Here is a 21028-nt window from a genome sequence, read left to right as displayed (position 1 = left end):
TGAGAGAAAGTGAAGGATTTTAAGGATAGTTTAAAAACTGATGTAACGCTGATGTAGCGATTTGTAGAAGTTTGTTGTTGTGAATGCTCTTACACATGTTCTGATTTTCTTCATCTAAGAAGCTTTACGTAGCTGCTAACGATTTGCTTGAGGAGGCATATTAAAGTGATTTATATGGTTTAATACTTATGTTTATTATTTATGATTTATTTACTTTACAATCACCTCATTTATGTTTTTTTATGCCTAGTTCTGTGAAGAGGCTCCCTTTGTCATTTCTCATTATATAGTAAGAGCTCTTTGGTCATTTTTTCATCATCATCATCGTACTCAGTATATCCCACCAATAGCAATGTTATGGTAGGGTCTGAGGAAGGTAAAATGTAGACAGCCTTACCTCTATCCCATAAGGCTGCTTCCGGTGAGACCCCCGGTTCGATAGTAGTTTTGCATCAAGCCTTGGACATAAGGCACATAGCACTCAATCATCGGGACACCGGCTGACTGGTGCATGTGTCTTTGTCTTTCGGCTATCAACGCCACCACATGATGCCTGATTAACCTTCCGCCACTTTTAACGTTATTTTCACGAGATTAGTAAAATAACGTCAAAATTAGTGCAATTTTACTTTTGACCACCAGAGGGTTCACACATATATACATTATATGCGCACACCGCAAGCAGGGCGTTCTTTGGTCATTTTTTGATTATGTTTATTCCTACATACATGTATTGATAAACATTTATGAGTAGATAAACCAATATACAACACATTTCTAAAGCTCTACCGTTTCCTTACAAGTGTCACTAGAGAAGAACAATTAGGTCCAAACTTATAAGAATAAAGCATTTCTCGTATTTATTCATCCACTGAATATCATATTAGAAAAGAAGAAAAAGAAAATAGAAAGCAAACCTAAAATTTAACAATTGAAGCAAAAGGCTACATTAATTATTCTAGATATGTTCATGCTGTGATAACTTTCTTTCTGAAGAAACTTCATCAGTCACCACACTCGAACCCCAAGACGACGACGATGATGACGACGATGATTCATATTTGACACTCATCCCATCATTTGTCATCATAAAACCATGATGCAGATGCTCTGTCTGTGGAGTTAAACAACTTGATATAGTCTTGCCATCTGCAACTCCTATCTTTCTACTTCTTTTGTTCAAGAAAATGTGACATAGAACCCAGTTTCCCATTTGAATCCAAGATCTCTGCTGAAACTAACCATGAAAACACCAAGATAACCATTAGAATTACACGTACTAACACTAAGTTCACAAATTTAAATGTAAAAACATATCGAATCAACTTATATGTTGTTGTGCTTTGAACCTATTATCTTCAAAATTTTGTGATGCTTTTGTAAACGCGACAATAACATATTCTGAAATAATAAGAAACAATAACATAGACTAATTAACGAGTATATAATATACGTTACCTTATCATTGGAGCTAGTTTTTGGCGAGTATGACGAATGAACGAGACGATATTCATGCATAATCCAATAAGTCCTTATGGTTGACTCCCCATGCATAGCCTTGCCTTTGTAGAAAACAAGTGTTTTCTTCATTCCGGTTATGATCTCTTTTTTTCTTGAGTTCAAACTGTTATTACAACACCTTGTGATCTGTTTGTCAAAACCAGTAGCTTTCCAATATCCGTCACTGCTTGCTCGGTTTGATCTTTGTCCATTGCCAAACTTAGCTTCATTCTTGCTGAAGAAGTACCTATCTTGCTCCCAGTCCCCTATTTGATCATTAAACTCAAAATTAAAAGATGTATAATCGGGCTGTAAATAAATCATGTAAATCGTAATAAAAAGATTTATTTTATACTATATGATTAAATTTTGATTATAAAATGTCAAACTTTATAATGATACAATTGTAACATAGTTTTAAATTTGTCTCAACTTGAAGATAAAGCTAACAAAAAAAACTTATGATGAATAGCTTTTTAGTGAAAAAAACATAGTTTTTTCAAAGAAAAATATATTGCAACAATAATATTACTAACCAGGCAAGTCCCAAGGGTTGAATTTACAAATGTTGACGATTTCAGGAATGATAGAAGCCGGAAGAGGGCACGAGAAGACTTTACGAATCAGATACTGAAACACAATCTCTTGATCAGTTGGCTGAAACCTAAACCCTGGTGGCAATCTAATGGCTCCATCTCTTACAAAATTTAGCTTTCATACCTCCATGTTAACCTTTTCTCCATGCTTATTTTGAGGAGTTGACATCCAAATAAATTTTAGAAGATAGTTTTCAAGATGAAGAAAATGGTTAAGTCTTAAGTTGAAGTGGAACATGTGTTTAGTCTTTATATACTAGTTGTTCTCTATAGAATCAAACCAAAAGGTTTTTCTTTTTATCATTTTGGAACATATGCCATATTGTACTTGTCCCTTAAGTTTTGCAAGCGTACTATGCACCAAATAAACTTTTTTATTTTTATAAACTTTAGTGAACAATGCTTTAATTTATCTTTAAGACTATGTATTTCATTTGAAAGTTCAAGAATATATGGAAATTAAAGTAAAAGTGAAAGCATTTCTTCACTTTTAACTTGGCTTTGTGATTATGGGATTTTTAAAAGCATGCTTTGAGTAGGTTGAGTCATATGCATTTAAACATGTTTCACAAATGCAATTGCCTTTGTCCTACCAACCCAATTAATTTCTTGGCTTTTGGGTCCTTTTATTTTTCGTTTTTTATTAAAAGTATAAAGTGTCACTCGCTTTTACTTACTAGACCGGTTATGCGAATAATTTTTTTTTTCATTCTTCCCACTCCATCTTTAAAATATTGGATTTTGCAATTCAAAATAGCGGCGCAGCCTGTTGTCTGTTTGCCTTCTGTTTCGATGTCATCACTACTTTTCAGTATTATACACTTATTCAAATCCTTAAATCATTCAAGACCTTGAAATTGTCATGTAACTCGTCCATCTCATTCCTAAACCGTAAACTAAATAAAATAAATAAAAAACTAATACAAGAAATAAAATTAAATTAAAAAAATGTAAATAAATTAATGTTAATTAGTTAACTAAAAAATTTACAAGACTTAAAAAACTACTAGTTGTCTAAGTTGGATATGTAGGAGTTTGCAGTAACTTTCACACGATCTAATCGAAGGTTGTTGTGGACTTTCAGCAACGTAACTCCAAAAGAGTATATATTCATTATTGATCGAATAGAAGATCGATTTCGTGAAAAGAATATATTGATGCACCGAAAAGTCATATTATGTAATATAATGTAACTATGTAAGCATACATCATATATCTATTTTTGTTAGGATACATTGCCCGTGCATAGAGTAAAACTAGCCCAACTAGCTTTTAAGACACTAAGCTTATTACATGTTCTTTCATATTATTTCTTGTTTTGCTTGTGATAAGTAAATGACCTCTGATTAGTTGCCCAATTGCCCAATTGGGTTGTAGCTCATCAACAAGAAAATACACATGCTTGTATTAATGTACTACTTTAACCTCAAATTGACACTTGGACGACTCCATGTGCAACCTCATTGAAAAATGGTATTGGTTGAGGGCGTTAATGTAGTTGGCATCCGTGACACAAATAATGCATGCCTTAAACTATAATCATTGTGTACTCTTGATTATCTATCACGTATTGATCTCACCATGATGTTGGGCAGTTCATACTTGCCCATCGTGTGTAGTCAATGTTACATATCATTTTAGGAAATTCATGTTTTTCAGATTACGCAAATATTTTTTTTTCATATAACTGAATAATATCATTACAAAAGTGTTGTAGGCTTTCATGTGAATATTTTTCCAGACATATTCAAGTATTCATATTCACATCTAGAATTGTCCCAATGTCTCATATGCTAGATGAAGAAGCATCTTTTGAATTTGATGACGAAACGTCATTCTACGCACACATTTGTTCACACAACCTCTGAACTAGATGATGAGAACATTGTCTAAAGTGTATGATTAACATTTGATATAGAGCTGGTAAAGAAAAATTGTGTAAAAGTATAAAGAGGCTAAATGATATATATAAAGGACTTCTTATTTATATATTAATTAAAAAAATGACAGGGTCTAAAACGCCACAAAAGATGGGGTTCATAAAAAAACAATCACATAAGGTAATTTTTGTTGTATCAGACATCTGTGGTGGTCTTCCCGTCCATAGTGACCGCTCCTTCCTCCCATCCCACTACCCCATTAGCCCAATCTATCCACCTTTAAGTTACTAAATTTTGCTTAAATTTTGTTGTTCACTTTCGATAAGTAACCTATTTATTTACTTTTTAGTGACCGGCTAAATGCTATACTTTACATATATATATAAGCAAATATACCCTAATTATCCTATCACCCCCACCAAAATTGGAATTGACTAAGTAACCCGTTGAAGAGGTCGAATCACCATTATGTAACGTATTTAATTAATAGTACCTTAAGTAGGGTTTTTTTTTTCAAAATCCAAACCTTTTACCAGGCGTGTGTATTTGTGTTTTTTTTTCTTTACAAAAGTAACACTTTTTGGCAATAATATGAACTAAATCTTATTGATAAAAAAATGTTAAGCCATTTATATTTCGTCGGAAAGAAAATATATATGTCGGAAGAATACTTCAATCTCAAGCAACACCAACTTCAAAGTTAAAACCTTAATCACTCTCCTCCTTGATTCTTTCCTTAAAGATTCTTCTTATCACACTCCACTCACCGTGTGTATATCTTTTTAGTGTGATAAAAAGTATTCAATTTTTTCAATATTAACTTTTGAAAATACCATTCTTCTAGAACATGTATTCCTATACATACGCATGAGTACGTGTGCACCACCTCTACCTAATATGCATGATGCCGTGCAGGTATAACCATAATATATGTATTGCACATTAGGGGTGTCTGTATGATACGTCGAAAAATAACACTTAAAGGTTGTTAACGAATTGAACCGAGCCGAGCCAAGGCTCTCAACTCCGACTTCAAACTGCCCTAGTCTCAAAATTAAAATCTAGTTGGAATCATAAACTCGTACTAGGCTTGATTAAAAATTGAGTTGGCTTTCCTGACTCAGTTTGGCTTGATTTTTTAACTTATTTTATCATAAGGGTCAAACATATAACTTTACCAACAAGGCGCAACTCTTTGGGGACCCGGGGTGGCCACCGTCACTGTCGTTTTCTCCGTTAGTAGGGTAAATTTCGTAAATTTTTCCAAAAATTTTTATAGGTATTAAGCGCGGTCACCCCCGATGTGTTTTCCAAAACGATGCCAGTCACCACTGATTTTTTATAAAATATAGCACCCCATCGTTTGGTTTTTTTTATAAAACCTCGCAGTTTTATAAACAAAAGTTACAATATATAGTAAAAAGCTTTGTTTTTTATAAAACTCAAAATTGTGGTCGCTATTTGTAAAAATAAAAACTTGTTTAAACAAAACATAAAAAAACGGGAATTGAATACTGATTAGGGTTTGAATTTTTATAAAACTTACATGCGCCCCTATAACTTTTTCGGCTGTTCCTACCGGACAGGAGACCACCACAGGCCACAGCCACTGCCATCTGCTGTCCACCGCCTACCACCCGCTGCTTAGCCATGTTAGCAAGGTAATAGTTCATCTTTGTATTGTTGTTAAACGATGTGTTGCATTTATATTGATTAATGCTCAAGGATTATAAAATTAGGACTTGGAATTGTGAAATTGGGGATTTGAGAAATTGATCAACTAAGCTTTTAATTGGTATTGTATGGTGAAATTTTACTCTAACAACCCCAAAAACAGGGATAATTTTATTTTTAGAAAACTCATCATTAGATACTGAGTATGATGTTGATTGAATAGTTGAAGCGAATTGTACATTAATGTGCTTGGCTCAAACCATTGAGATGATAACTAATGGGCTCGGCCTAGTGAATGTGTAGACTTCAGTAGAGATAAGGGATAAGTCTAGTAACAATACCATAATTTATAACACGGGCTCGACCCAAATTAATTGAACGAGACCGAGATTCGTTTAACCCAAACAAACCCGAATCTGATAACTCCAAAAAGTATATGAAGTTTTCATAATCATTTAAGTCATGCCAGGTGGGTGTCCAAAATATTTAACCCAAATATCAAGAGGTTTCTTATAGTATCGACCGGTCACCGAACCTAAATGAACAAAAACCGGTTAACACCTAACATCCAAACAATAAACGGGCATGGCCCGATAACCCGGATATAAACCCGAACCCAACAATAAGTCGAGATATGTAATAGATATTTTAATCTTACCCTCTATCTAAAAGTTATATAATTATTCAAACCTTTTACTCATTTATCTTTAAAACGGTCCAACCAAACCAATGTTTAATGGGCCCGCCTGAACTCAAACTATCTAAGCATCTTACTACGATATCTATACATACTATTAAAGCAATGAGCAATTTCAACATGACATCATTCTAGGGTGTCCACATCATTCTCACAACAATGCCAAATCACATATTTCCTTTCATATTTTTGCCAAATCATCTCATACACTATATTTAAACCTTAACAATTTTTAACCATAACCATTTTTTTCTCTCTTTCTCTATCTTCCGGCTTATTAAGGGGAATATTAACTTAGGGTTTCTAATTGTTAGATGAAACGAAGTATTTGATAAAGAAGGTGAAAAAAGAGTTTCTCAAGACGGTTTGCTCAATTCATTGTCAACACGAAATACATATTTTAAACAACAAAAAACAAAATGTTGGGATACATTAATTGACAGACACATGAGAGCCCATTTTTGATGATCCATTAAACAACATATACGTTCTACACAATGTTTTCAGACCCGGCCCAGACGTCGACCCGGGCGTCTTACCAAGTCAAAGTTCGGACCGACCCGGGAGGGCGGACCGGTGTGTGACCCGGATGACGTCATAAATAATATATATATACACACACATATATATATATAGGGGAGATTTCAATTAATAACCCCTTTGAGTTTTAAACACTCGAAAGAACTCAGTGTAACGATTTTTTTTCGAATTTTTTTTACACATGCGTAACATATGTTACACATAAAAAAATTACAGAATTTTTTACGCACCGAGTTGACTTTTTACACATGTGTAACGGACGTAAAAGTTAGTGTAACCACTTACATATTTATTCTCTCTCCTACGTTGACTTTTTTGCCAGACTTAATCTCAACCACATATTCCAATCCTTTTAATTAAATGTGTGACTTAGAATTGAGTTCTTAAGTTCTTAAAACTCAATATGCATGATTCTCAAAATATCTCTCATATATATATATATATATATATAATAGATAGAAAATTTAAATACCATTTATGAAAAACTTATCAAGTTATGGACTAAATGTAAACCATTGAGGTTAGAAGGGTTAGAGTGTTAAAATGGCCAAAACTATATTGTCTTCTTCCCTTTAACCCTAGTTGTACACATCACCTCTTCCTCCCCTGTTCAAACACAAACACTCCAATGCTTATCACATACACAATTTTGGTTCAGATTTGCTTCGATTTTGGTTATAAATAAGGTAAGAACTCATTCTACATGACTGATTTGGTCCAATTTTGACCAATTATAACCTAATTTACACCGACAATGTCTGATTTTGGGTTCGATTACCCCAATTTTGACTACCTCCGCCTCTTACAACACTTATCTTGTGGGTTATTTGGATCTGATTAAGAAAAAACAAAATTTGCCGGTTCACCCGCTGGGTCACCGGGTCCGGTTCAACCGCCACCCGCAAAACCCGGCCGGTCCATTAGAAAACGGGCTATATACCATGACCCGGACCGGTATCATCACCGGGTCCCGGTCGGGCCGGGCCGACCGGCCGGTCTGGGCCGGAATTTAAAACACTGGTTCTACATCACCAACGAACCGTAACAACTCAATACAAAAAATAATAACACAAACCATATAAATTTCTTTATGCATTCATGTATATTAAGACGAAAATTTGCATCTTAAATAACAAAATGTTGGGTCATGTTAACTACTAGACCAATGAGACTCATTTGAGATATAAACAAAAAACAAAACAAACTATATTTTAACTACAACTAATAAATATAACATATTTTATAAGTTCATGTAACCTTTAAGTTTAATACCTAAACACATCCTGCATGAAAAATATACATAAACAATAATAAAAAAATTAATTATTAAAAAAACTAAGTAACACACGGGCTAAAAGCTAATATATATATATATATATATATATATATATATATATATATATATATATATGTGGGATGTATCATGCAAGAAGTGATATTATAGCGAGAAGTGCGAGAAGTCGATCTTAACCATTGATTATCCCCTAGTTGTTCAAAGCATTAATTCCCCTAATTACTTCTAGATTAAACTTCATATTAAATCTTGTAGAAAGTTACAAATTTTAGAAAGATAAATTGACTTTTATATAAAAAATCTTCTAGAATAATTTTAATGAAATACAATCGAGAGAAAAGTTTTTACATTCATGGTTTAATAAGATTTATTTAAATGTTCTTTTACGTACCTACATATGAAAATAAATGTATATGTAGGTGAATTATAATTACTTGATCACGTACACATGCAACACTATAATTTACATATAGCTCGTGTTTAATTATACAAATTGTTAGTTATTTTTATTTTTATCAAAATGTAACTCGTATTACAAACACAACTTATTTTCATCTACACAAATTTTGTTTCTTTTGTTTTCACTAACACATAACTAATATTCACCTACACATAACTCGTATTCACCTACACAGATTGCTAATTCATTTTATTTTCACCTACATATAAATAATATTCACCTACACATAACTCGTATTGCCTACACATAAAAGATAGATTATAGAATAATAAAAATAAATAACATGGTGTGTTCCTACGTTGCGAATATTTTACAAGTTTAGGGTTAATATTATTAATTGTAAGTGATATCATGAACATGTTTTGTTTGTGTAGGTTAATTTTGTGATTCTGCGTAGGTAAATACAAATAGGTAGGCTATAACATGAAGTAATGATATTTGTATATATAGGTTAATATTGTGATTTATGTAGGTTACCATGAACTAGTTATGTACATGTATATTAATATTGTGATATGTGTAGGTGATAAAACGAACTAGTTTTTTTATGTGTAGGTTAATATTATTATTTGTATAGGTATTTGTTTTTATGATGGTTAATGTAGTTTTTTTTATAGTATGAGTATGATGGTTTTGTTTTATTATGTATTTTTTGAAGGTTATATCAAATTAAAAAATAAAAATAAATGTATAGTGATTTGTAACTTACCATTAATTATATATATTACAATGACAAATGTCGGTATGCAATGGCTGTTGTACTCTGTGATTCCTCTTAGATACCCCTATCCTTTGATTTCACACACTGCGCTCACTTGCCACGTTAGCTAACCACGTGTCTGTCATATCTTGATCTTTCATTTCATCAGTATCACCAAATGGACACCTCTTCTCCTTCATTTTGATTTCAAGTTGATATGGCAAAACAGCCATACAAAGTGTGGTCAGCGTTTCAAGAGGCATAAAGAACGGTGACAGCGTTTCATCTTCTCAAAGGTTATAGCTCAACTGTAAATCGGCGGCAGCAACATCTTTGCCAGCCCGGTGACAAGGGTTTTGAGTGGTTATGGTCTTAATGGACTAAGCGAGGCGTTGGGGAGGGTTCCTCAGTCGAGTTGAACTACCGGCAACCGGTTCCGGTGAGGCTCTGACGAACCGATCAAGGATTGCATGTCTCAGATATGTGATTCTCAAGGCACCCACGATAGCTAAGCTTAGGTAACCCAAGTTTGTTCCGATTGAGTTTCCGACCGGTGGGTCGTTTTTTCGTAAAAATGTTGACTCTAAATTTGGTTTATATCAGGTTGTTAGACGGTGTTTGGAAACTAAACTAAGGAAGGCTCATCAAAATATGTATCATCAATGGTTCAACTACATCTCCGTTCAGGTACTAATTTTATGCAAATCCTCTCAATCTTATCAATATCATTTTACACTCATGATGCAAAGATTTTCTTTTCTAAATTGAATAAAAGAAAATCGCAACTTAAATAGGTGAATAACACTTGCTCATCTTTACATTGTTCACTGTCTTTCAAATGCTTACCATGTAAAGGTCGTATGATTGATGCTAGACTGAAACGACATAAGGCTAATGAAACTTTGTATGATTCAACTACTTCAAAATGTTTGTTTATGTAGGAATTCGGTTCTTCGAATAAGGAAATCTAGCGGAGGTAAATTACTTGACAGAAGTTGAACTTTGGTAACTTACTTTCATGTACTTTGTTCGGCAATTGTACATCAACTCGCCGTTCTGTCATGTGTCAATCATCCATGGTGAATTCATCTCTTTACAAAATTTGAATATGTGAATTGAATGCCTAAATATTTAACAAATTCTACTAATCTGTTTATGCACTTTACTTCGTGTGCAGGCAATTGATTTAAGTGAAAACCAAATAAACACCGACTTGTAGCATTTGTTAATGCATATTAATATGGAATTGTGATCAACTTACTAGTGTAAGTTTTATTCTTATGAACAAAAGATAAATCCTTTTTATTAGGCCATTTGACAGTTGTTATTTATTTCAGATTTTCTTGCAGCTGATATACTTCACGACTTGAAACTGTGTCTGCAAGTGGCAGTACTAGACCTGATGTGAAGGTAAATATATCATCTTTAAATTCCATACTGTTTTAACTTTTTAGGTATTTCTAAGTGTTCATACATTTTGCTATGAAGATATGGGCTTTGCTAGATTATGTAGAAGTTGGAGAGAAGACTAACCGAGCTAAGATTCAAGTCACAAGTCAAAAAGGAAAATTTTTTTATACGGGTCATAGTCGGGTTGACCGGAAATATGAACACCTATTGTATTTTGATTAACAAAACTCACCTGCGTACATTGTTGTGATTCACATTTTAACGCACCGCTTTAAATATGTATTGTTGCTTTTTTTGTATACATAATTATGGATTTTTAAGTTAAGACGTAATGTGCATAACATTTTAACGCACCGCTTTAAATATGTATTGTTGGTTTTTTTGTATACATAATTATGGATTTTTAAGTTAGACGTAATGTGCATAATGAAGGCAACGGATATACCGCCCTAAGGCGTGAATGCTGTCTATATACAAAGAATATGGTACCGACCAACTCGGCCCGCCGCAACGCGGCGGGTACGATACTAGTTAGTATTAATTACCAATATAAACTCCTAAACCTTTTACTAATTACTTCTACAATTAAATAGAAAAATTTTGATTTGTTAGAATCTCTTCTCACATTTCTCATCATAAGAACACTTCTGAAATGATTCAAATCATATATATATATATATATATATATATATATATATATATATATATATATATATATATATATAAAATACATAACTAAATGGCAAATTAAGACGTTTGTTTTAAGGGATTGACAACTTTCCATGCATAAGGTACATGTGTATAAAGGGGCAAAGTGGTCTTTTAAACACAATCCACCCACGTTCATTTGATTTCAACAAATATAATTACAATTATGGTACTTCAACTTTACTCAAATTTTGTTAATTTAAAAAATGGTTACAACTTTGACCCTTCATGTTTAGCCACTTTTCAACTTTATCCTTTTTTTATTTTAATCTTATATGTTTTATGAAAATATGATCAAAAAAAATTCGAGCATACTCATTTAAACGGGCTTATTTTTTTCGACGTTTCGATATAATATTTTTTTCAAATAAGATGGACGGTTTGAAATGCACAAGTTATTACTGCATGAATGTACAAGTTTTTTAAATGCTAAGTGTTAACAATTTGATGTTCCTATTAGTTACACATCTAACCCTTTATCTATGTGATAAAAAACATAATAAACTTGTCACAATTAAAAAATTTTCTCATCATTTATAAATATATTCTACTATTTAATGTAAACTTTAAGCCATGCATATCCAAATATTACTCAACTTGTTTTTTCTTTTTATGTTTTTTTTGTTTTCAATGTTTATATTTTACAAAAATATGATTAATAGTATTTAAATATATAAATATTAAAATAATCAAGAAGAACTCGACTTTAAGATTTTAACTTTAATTTGGAGCTGAGCTGAGTCGGCTTTGTGTAAAGTTCGAGTAGAGTTAGCTTTGGCTCGCTAACAACCTTAAAGTGTTTTTCCCCGCTACATCGTACGGGTACTCAACTAGTATGTATATATATTGAACGGATATGGTGGACCTAACTAATTATCATTGTGTCCCATCTAGGTCAAGGTGGCCCATAAGAGTTGAACTTTGGGCTAATAGGAAAAAAATGTGCATTCTTTTATCTTCTGACTGGGCTAGTACGGTGGGCCTTGGCCCCCTTTCTTATACAACTCTAAATCCGCCTCTACTCCCAGTATAGCATGAAGTGAGCAACTTATCCGCCATAACCGTTAATCGAATTATAACCGATCTGATTTTAACCGATAACTGACATGACCGGTGGGCCAGTTTAATAAATTTCAAAAACCGCCAAATTGGGGTCGGTTTTGGTTCAAGGTAATTCCAAACCCGCCATAACCGAACCGACCCATTTATTTAACTAACAATATGTTTGGGGTTAACTTCCACCAAACATGTCGTTCGATTATATCATTTCAATGTTTTTATTTCAACAATTGTTATCGAGTTAACTTAAATTTGATTGTTAGATTGTAAAATGCCCTTTTTTTGGAATATTTGGTAATAATATTATGGATTATATATATATTTTCTGGATTAAGTTTCTCTCTCTTTTTTTTGTAATATTTGGTACCAGCCCTTTTAAACTCACGTACATTGTTTTGGTTACGGTTAACCGACCCATAACCGACTCACTATAACCTTCAAAACCGATTAACCGAACCCACTATAACGGGTCAGTTATGGTTATTCATTAACTGACATAACGGCTATGGTTATGGGTTGGTCTAAAACCGTCCAAAACCGACCCATGCACACCTCTAGCATGAACCATCATCTCCAACTCGTTAGAAACGTTGTGCCTTTTCGGAAGTTCAAGAATTTCTTGTAACGATCAAATCATCAAAAGTACCTACATATGGCATTTTCACCAACGAGAGTCACCAAGACAATTCACCTTAACTGTAGCTACAATTCACCCTCAGATGTACTGAGTATACGTAAAAACAAAATACGAAAAAGGAAAAAAAAAACAAAAAGAAAAACTCATGATAAGTCACAAGGAGAAAACAACCAAGCTTTTTCTCATTCCAAAATCCAAATTACCAATAACATGAGTATGAACATTGACTACTCGACCAGAAGCAAGCACATTCAAATTTTATCACATCTTTTTCTTTTTCTAAATAATACATAACTATTTTTTTTGAACGACGTATTTAAGTCATCGCACTTCCCAAATTGGAGAGTCGCATTGCCCCACTCTGGCTAGATTTGATTGTTTTAACCGGGCATACGCTGGCTTCAGTGTTTGTCGTTGCCGTTCTTATGAGAAACCATACCACCGACTGCCACTTGACGGTCGTTGTGCTGCCACAAGAGCATAACTCTCCGACATAACACATGATGGGGACATAACACATGGTGGGACAAAAACTCAGGTGGGCTTGAGATTCGAGCTGAAAACCTTGCTCAAATGACACGTGGTGGGACACAAACTCATTGCCTTAATCCACCAAAAATGACCCAAATTGAAATCAAACTTGGGTCTTCAATAAAGAACCTAAACCTCTTACCATTACGCTACAAGTGGTGGATAAATAATATATAATCAATTCTCTTTTTTATATCTTTATAATTTAAAATACTTTTAGTTTTCTTTAACCAAAATCTTGTTTGATTTATCAACTAAAATAAGAATGAATATATTTTTCTTAACGAGTAATGAAGAAAACTTATATTAAGAAAATCAAAAACCTAGTAAGAAATTAAGCCCGCACCAACAAAAAAACATACCCGGAAAAGGAAAACTGCAAACACCACAATAACAATCTTTTAACGCATTACAACTTGAACCTACTCCAATCTTCTCAAGTTAAATTAGACATCTTCGACCAATGTCTAATCCATAAATAACCAACGGCTTTTATGTCCTCCACCAGTTTTACAAACGACCCTCACCCTAGCTTGTTTATTAACATTAAGTCATAGTGATCCCTTCATAAACATCAAAAACAAGGTAAGGATTAAGGCATACATCGATGGGAGCTTCAACCATGAGATAGAATCTGCCATGCAGCTTGCACTAAACTACAATTAACAAGAAGGCAGTCCACACTCTCAGCTCGCTCTCCACAAACTAGGCACATTGGACACTAATATTTCTTCTAGCCAGAGTCACCAACGATGGTAATCTATCCCTTCCAGCATGCTAATTAGCTAGAATACCCGCCTTTTTTTTAACCCAATTCCAATCAAACAAAAACTTAGTATCATTGCGATTCACAACTAACAATCTAGCTTTAAGGCTTTTAACTAAAAGTTCTCCTGAAGCATCATGAGCCCATGACCACCAATCTTCTTCCAATGACAAAGTAACCGAGAAACTAGTGGTAAACCCATCGTTAACCAACCAAACCTAAGCGAGTTCTAATGTGTAACAAAAACCAATTATTGTTGAATAGTGAACACCCTCAAATTTTAAAAATTTAAAATCAGAACCGTTAGTTATATTTTCTATCATCATCATCATCGTACTCAGTATATCCCACCAATAGCAAAGCTATGGTAGGGTCTGAGGAGGGTAAGATGTAGACAGCCTTACCTCTACCCCATGGGGATAGAGAGGCTGCTTCCGGTGAGACCCCCGGCTCGATAGTAGTTTTGCATCAAGCCTTGGACATATTACATAAGGCACATAGCACTCAATCATCGGGACGCCGGTTGATTGGTACATGTACCTTTGTCTTTCGGCTATCAACGCCACCACATGATGCCTGATTAACCTTCCATCATTTTTAACGTTATTTTCACAAAATTAGTAAAATAACGTCAAAATTAGTGCAATTTTACTTTTGCCCACTCAAGGGTTCACACATATATACATTATATTCGCGCACCGCAAGCAGGGCAGTTAGTTATATTTTCTATGTAGTCCAAAAAGGAACTTCCCTACTTCCATATATAATGGAAAAAAAGGAAACCATTTCTGGCAAAAGTCAATCTCAATCGATTAAAATGATTTGAAAACCAAAAAGTTAGTTACGAGGTTCGGCTTTAACAAATATAACAGACAGATTGTAATCCAAAGTTAGTGAAAAATTGCGTGTAAAAAGGTCCTACCGGGAGTAGAACCCAGGTCGCTGGATTCAAAGTCCAGAGTGGTAACCACTACACCATAGAACCGACAATTGTTGTATATCTGTTTACACTAATTTTAAATGACTACGTAAAACAGGAAAATTTTAGCAAAACTTATAATTAGTTGGTACTTTATCACATAAATGGTAACTTTTAAGGTTTTATGGCAAAATTAAATACACCAGACAAAACAAGTGTTCAAATTAAAAACATATATACTGAATTCTAATAATCATTATTATTACTATTATTAATATTGCTATTATTGTTATTTATGGTTAATAATAGAATAATTTAGTAACATATTTATATATTAATTATTTTAGGTTACGGGATCGCACTTATATATAATATATATCAGCTCTATAACACTATTTATATATTAAATTAAAGTCTAACAAAATTGATGATAATGTAATTAGACAGTAATATAAAGAGTGTATATTAAAATAATTTTGAAGAATATGATTATTAGATCTAAATCAAAATCACATAAAAAAGAGTTGAAATTAAATATAAAGCATCACAGTACTTGAAAGAGAAGATTATAAAGAAAGTTGCTATCGTTGTTGACTTAAAAGTGTTTGTGAGAACCGAAAAAATTATGAGAACGTTTGTTCTATATTCGGGCTAGGTTCAAATAAGTGAAATGACGAATTTGATTTTTTTTATGTTCACTTCTTGATCTCCCTAACGTTGAAATGATGTAATTAATGCAATATTGAGTATAGGAGGTTTATGGTTCAAGTTAAAATTTTGTTATTGTCGAAAACTGTTGTGCATCATCTAAAAGTTTGGTGGTTTTATGCAAAAAAAACGTGAAGTTAGGATTTCATTATCACGACATTGCCTCTCAACATAGAACAGGTGATTGTTTCATAAAAGACTAATATCAAACGTTGGTATCTATTACAAACTTTACTTTTATCAGATGTCATAATTAAGTATAAGTTCAATTTATAGCATGTCTAATTGAACTGATGTCTTAAGCATGAAAATATAAATAGATAAATTTTTAATGGAAATTGGGATAAGAATGACATTTTATATTCTAAATTTCACCCTTATTGACAAATCATTGAATTACCGAAAAATGGCAACAAACTAACGAACTTAAAGTCATGTTAATACATAAATTTTAGCCAATCATTGATTTATACTTTCTGAAGCCATATAAATGATAAGAAATTCTTTTTAGGTATAAGGGAAAATTTTCAGACTAAAATTGGTTGAAGCCCGCTTATTCAACAAGCGAACTATTTATTTGTGTCGATTTTTTAAAAAAACAACCTAAAAACACTTAAAAATTTCCTAATACTTTTTTCATTTTATGTTGGGGGCCATGTGTGTGTCGTTTGCACTTTGCCCTATGTCTTGGTTTGTATAATGACATATCAGATTTTCACTCATCTATTTTTAAACGCCAAAAATTTTCATTTCTCCCCAAACACTACATCCACTCTTAAACACCTATATATTCCACAGAATCATACTTTTATATTTTCTTTCTATTAACTAAAATACTTTCGTAAACTAAAATATTTTTATAGTTATATTTTTTATTTCATATTATTTAAAAATAAAATAAGTTCAAGTAACTAGATTTACAATAAAAATAATAAAGTTCATATAAATAAAAATTTAAAATTACATATACAATAAAAAAATAACCACACACACAAACACCAAGATAATATTATTAATTTTTTTTTAAATTACATAACAATATATTTTTTTTATTAAAAAAATTTACCGTTGAGAGTAAAAACAAACAAAAAGAAATTATTTTTTAATTCAAAAAGATTGATAATTAAAGTGGAGGTTGAAATTGGCTTCAAATTTAAATCTCAAACTAATTATATTGGCCAACTTATAATTTTTATTTACATCCAGTTTTATGAATATGTTATAAACTGAACATCGCCTCCAATGTGTATTTATCCAGTTCAGAATTCTGAATAATGCCATATCGGAACTAAACAACTCATTGAGGTTGTTTTTAGATCAACTCCATATCATATCACATCTCCACCATGTGATAGTTATGACCGCGCTATAGTAGTGAAGGATCTATGTTTGAGATTGATGATACCTGAATATATTGTGGCATCACTTTAAATATAAACTCAGAATATTCTATAAGATAAGTCTTCTTTTATACGCAAATGTGTATACTGTGGCGAAACTTGTATGAATATACCGTGGTGGCCGGATTAAATACGTATACATTTTTTTTTTCATAAAACAGGGTGACGAAAACGCATAAATTTACACTCTTGAGCGAAAAGCTCTCAAGAATTTGAATGAAAACGAGTAAATTTGCATTACGTATAAAAGTTTTCTGACGAAAATGCATAAATTTGCACTATTGAGCGAAAAAAACGGGGTGATCGGAGCCACCCGGGCCACAATAAAAGCTTTCCCCCTGGATGTGTGTGTGTGTATATATATGTGTGTGTATATATATTAGAAATAATTAGTTAACTATTACGTGTGTAGCGGCGGATCAAGAAGTTTTTATCAGTGGGGGAAAAATTATGTCGTTAAGATGAGTTGGTCAAAATGGATCGGTCAAAATAAGCCAGGTTATTAGGGTTCGAGGGTGTTCAAAAAAATCCGAATGCGTATCCAAAATATCCGAATTCCAGATATCCGAAAATTCGGCTTCGGATAACATTTTTATTATTTTTCGGATAATTCGGATATCCGAACTATCCGAAATATTAAATTTAGTATTTTTTTAATTATTTATTATGTTAAATAAAAATACAACTTGAAAGTCAAAAACCCTAAGAGCCTAAAACACTCACGCCGTTCACATCTGCTACCCGTCTCGGCACCTTTGATGTTCGCCGTCAATCAACCATCTCCGTCGCTTCTCGTCCTCCTCGTCACCGCAGGCAACCAACAACTTTTCATCCCGATGCCTACTAATTCCAGCTCTTTTCTCTCAGCTTACTTTAGTTTTTCAAAGCAAATCAACAATTCAACGTATTTTGTCACAATATCTTACTTCAATCTTTCTTTGTATGGATTCTAAAAGTGGTTGTGGTTAGGGGTGTTCACGGTCCGGTTTTCACGGTTTTTAGGTTAAACCGTGACCAAACCGTTGGGAACGGTTTTTTATTATTGTAAATCAAAACCAAACCGTTGAACTCTGAAATTGAACCGAACCAACCCAAACCAAACCGTTAATTCCGGTTTGGTTTCACGGTTTGGGCTTGTTGGCCTTTGATACAAGATGTCCATAAGTTATACATAAGAAATTTCAAAAGGAACATAGATGATTTTAACATTAATAACATAAAACAAAATCTATGGTCATAAACAGTTTATAAGGATTTTATAACATGAACATAAACGATTTACAATGTTGAAAACCTGCAAATTTAACACTAAGCAAGTCTTCCTACTGTATTGAGAAATGACAGTTGAGAATGAGAAACTAGGTTTGCTTACTTGATTTAATTTGACTAAAAATAGATTTACAACAGTTTTAATTTAATTATTCTAATATATATGAAACATTTCAAAACTTTAATTTTATAATTTCTTACGGTCCGGTCTGATTTTATGCGATTGATTTTCGGTATGTTATTGATTGAGGGAAACTTATATTGGGTTTGGATTTTCAAAGAATATAGAGATTCTTTTTAATATAATTTTGGATATCCGTTTCACTATTACAATATCCGAACTTCGGATATCCGAAATTTTGGATACGAATTCGGATAGTGAAATGGACTATCCAAAATGTTCGGATATCCGATTTTGAACACCCCTAGTTCAGGTATAAACAATTAATTTATCTACTTAATGATATTCATACTTAGTCCTACAAATCACTGGTATGGCTATCGAAAGCGTGAGCATCAGCATGTAGGTTCCAAATCCAAGTGGTGGTTTCAGGGCCTTTAGCTATTGTTCTTGAGAAATGACCCGGTCTAGCCCATTCCTCGAATGAAGTTTTTATGTGATCCCTATCTACCAAAATTTTTACTTCTGGTTCCGGCGAACGAATAATCATTGAGTCCTCCTCTTTCCGGACAACACATACAAAGAAACCCGCCAACAGTCAAATAATTAGTGAATCTCGGAGAGATATTTCTATTATATAATTGATATTTTTATAATGAGTTTCTTTATCTTCTAGTTTTCTATCTCCCACCTATCTATTTTCTTTAGTTATTCACTAGAGTCATTATGATCTGGAAGTCGATCCGGGGCAAGTGTTTGGATCTATTATGACATAGCCAGGAGGCGCTCAACGGACCTTTTGGATCTTATAAAAGCCTTTCTTTATATTGCTTTATATTGATACAAAAACTCTTTTTTTGCAACATAGTCTATTTCAGATATCAATTAAAAGTTCTTAGCTGGAGCTGCTTCATGTTTTTTAGATAGAGTACATGTTTTTTAGATTTAAATAGAGTAATAGTACTCTATTCCAAATCACGCGAGCAGACATTAGCTATTACTAAGAAATTTTGATATATTCACAGTGATTCGAAGCCTTTTTGATTAGTTTTAATAGTCTTTTTTTTATAGAAAAAAAGAACGACAAGAAAAAATATATTTTGTAAGCTATCCATGTATCCTTTAGTCATACAAAATACCATACGAAATAGAACGCTTAGAAGGGATATAAAGAAATTCTTTGATGGATTCTTCCCAAAGGAACGATCTATTTTATTTGACTGATGGGGCCAACAAAAAATGAATTATAACAAATAAAAAAATATCTAAAACAATCTAAATCATAACTAAAATCAAGAAAAGGTCTGATCTTCTATTCGAAACGTCTAGTGATCTTCATGATATGATGAATTTACAACAGCTTCTTATCAAACTTAAAGAACAAGATCAAGTATTCCAATAACATTATATATTATATGCTTAATGTAATATACTTATGAATTACGTTTATATCTAACATGCAGGGGTGAAGGTTAGTGATCCCGATTTTTTTGCGTAATAGTGTAAATTTAACTGCTTTCGTCTGAAAATTTTTACGCGTAGTGTAAATTTCGTCGTTTTCGGCTGAAAATTTGAGCCCGCCCCCCTCCGTTTTTGAAACTTTTTATACATTTTGAGTTCGGCCCCTCCAGTTTTCTAGTCCAAGCTTCGCGACTGCTAACATGGAATGTTAAATTACTAAGTTGTTTAAATCTCAAATCATAAAAGGTCTAATTTGTTCTTTTAGTTGAACAAAAAGGGGTTGTTTAAAACTTGCATTTAATCTTTAAATGACCATATGATTTTACGACCACATGTTTTCATTCAAGAAGTTATATTTTTCTCGTAGCTTTCATGGCTTATCTGCCAAAACAAACCACTCAACCTCTTTATTTTCTTCTTTTTTTTTCTCTGTTAGTTTTCCTTTTATATAAGATGCCTCCTAACTATTTGAGAAAGGGTTTACTAAAGAAATCAAAAATTTTTTACTTGAGACGAATCTCTGTGAGGGTCTATACCTCCCACCCCCGAACAGCACTTAGATCTGCCAATCAGGGGCGGACTCACATGTAAGTGAGGGGTGTTCTCCGTCCCTGTGAATTTTTTTAGTGTGTTAATATACCGGAAATTTCGTGACTGACCCCTGTAACATTTTGACCCTGACCACTGTAAAATTTTGA

At 32.9% G+C, this 21028-nt stretch overlaps 1 non-coding gene and 1 pseudogene across 2 annotated transcripts; both read right to left on the bottom strand.

Annotated features, from left to right (window-relative positions):
• Positions 1-819: 819 nt before the first annotated feature.
• LOC143616802 (NAC domain-containing protein 83-like) lies at positions 820-2396 on the bottom strand (annotated as a pseudogene). Its single transcript, XR_013150725.1, has 3 exons — positions 2037-2396; positions 1459-1766; positions 820-1228 (listed from the first exon to the last, which is right to left on the bottom strand). The product of XR_013150725.1 is annotated as an NAC domain-containing protein 83-like (transcript).
• Positions 2397-15365: 12969 nt separating this feature from the next.
• On the bottom strand, positions 15366-15437 carry TRNAQ-UUG (transfer RNA glutamine (anticodon UUG)). The gene has a single exon. It is a non-coding gene; the product is annotated as a tRNA-Gln (tRNA).
• Positions 15438-21028: the final 5591 nt, after the last annotated feature.

Source organism: Bidens hawaiensis, unplaced genomic scaffold (genome assembly GCF_021521415.1).
Source record: "Bidens hawaiensis isolate Kalapana, Puna unplaced genomic scaffold, B.hawaiensis_p1.1 tig00049905_1, whole genome shotgun sequence".
Lineage (NCBI taxonomy): Eukaryota > Viridiplantae > Streptophyta > Magnoliopsida > Asterales > Asteraceae > Bidens > Bidens hawaiensis.
The sequence above is the reverse complement of the archived record's forward strand: the minus strand, read 5'-3'. Positions and strand labels throughout refer to the sequence as shown.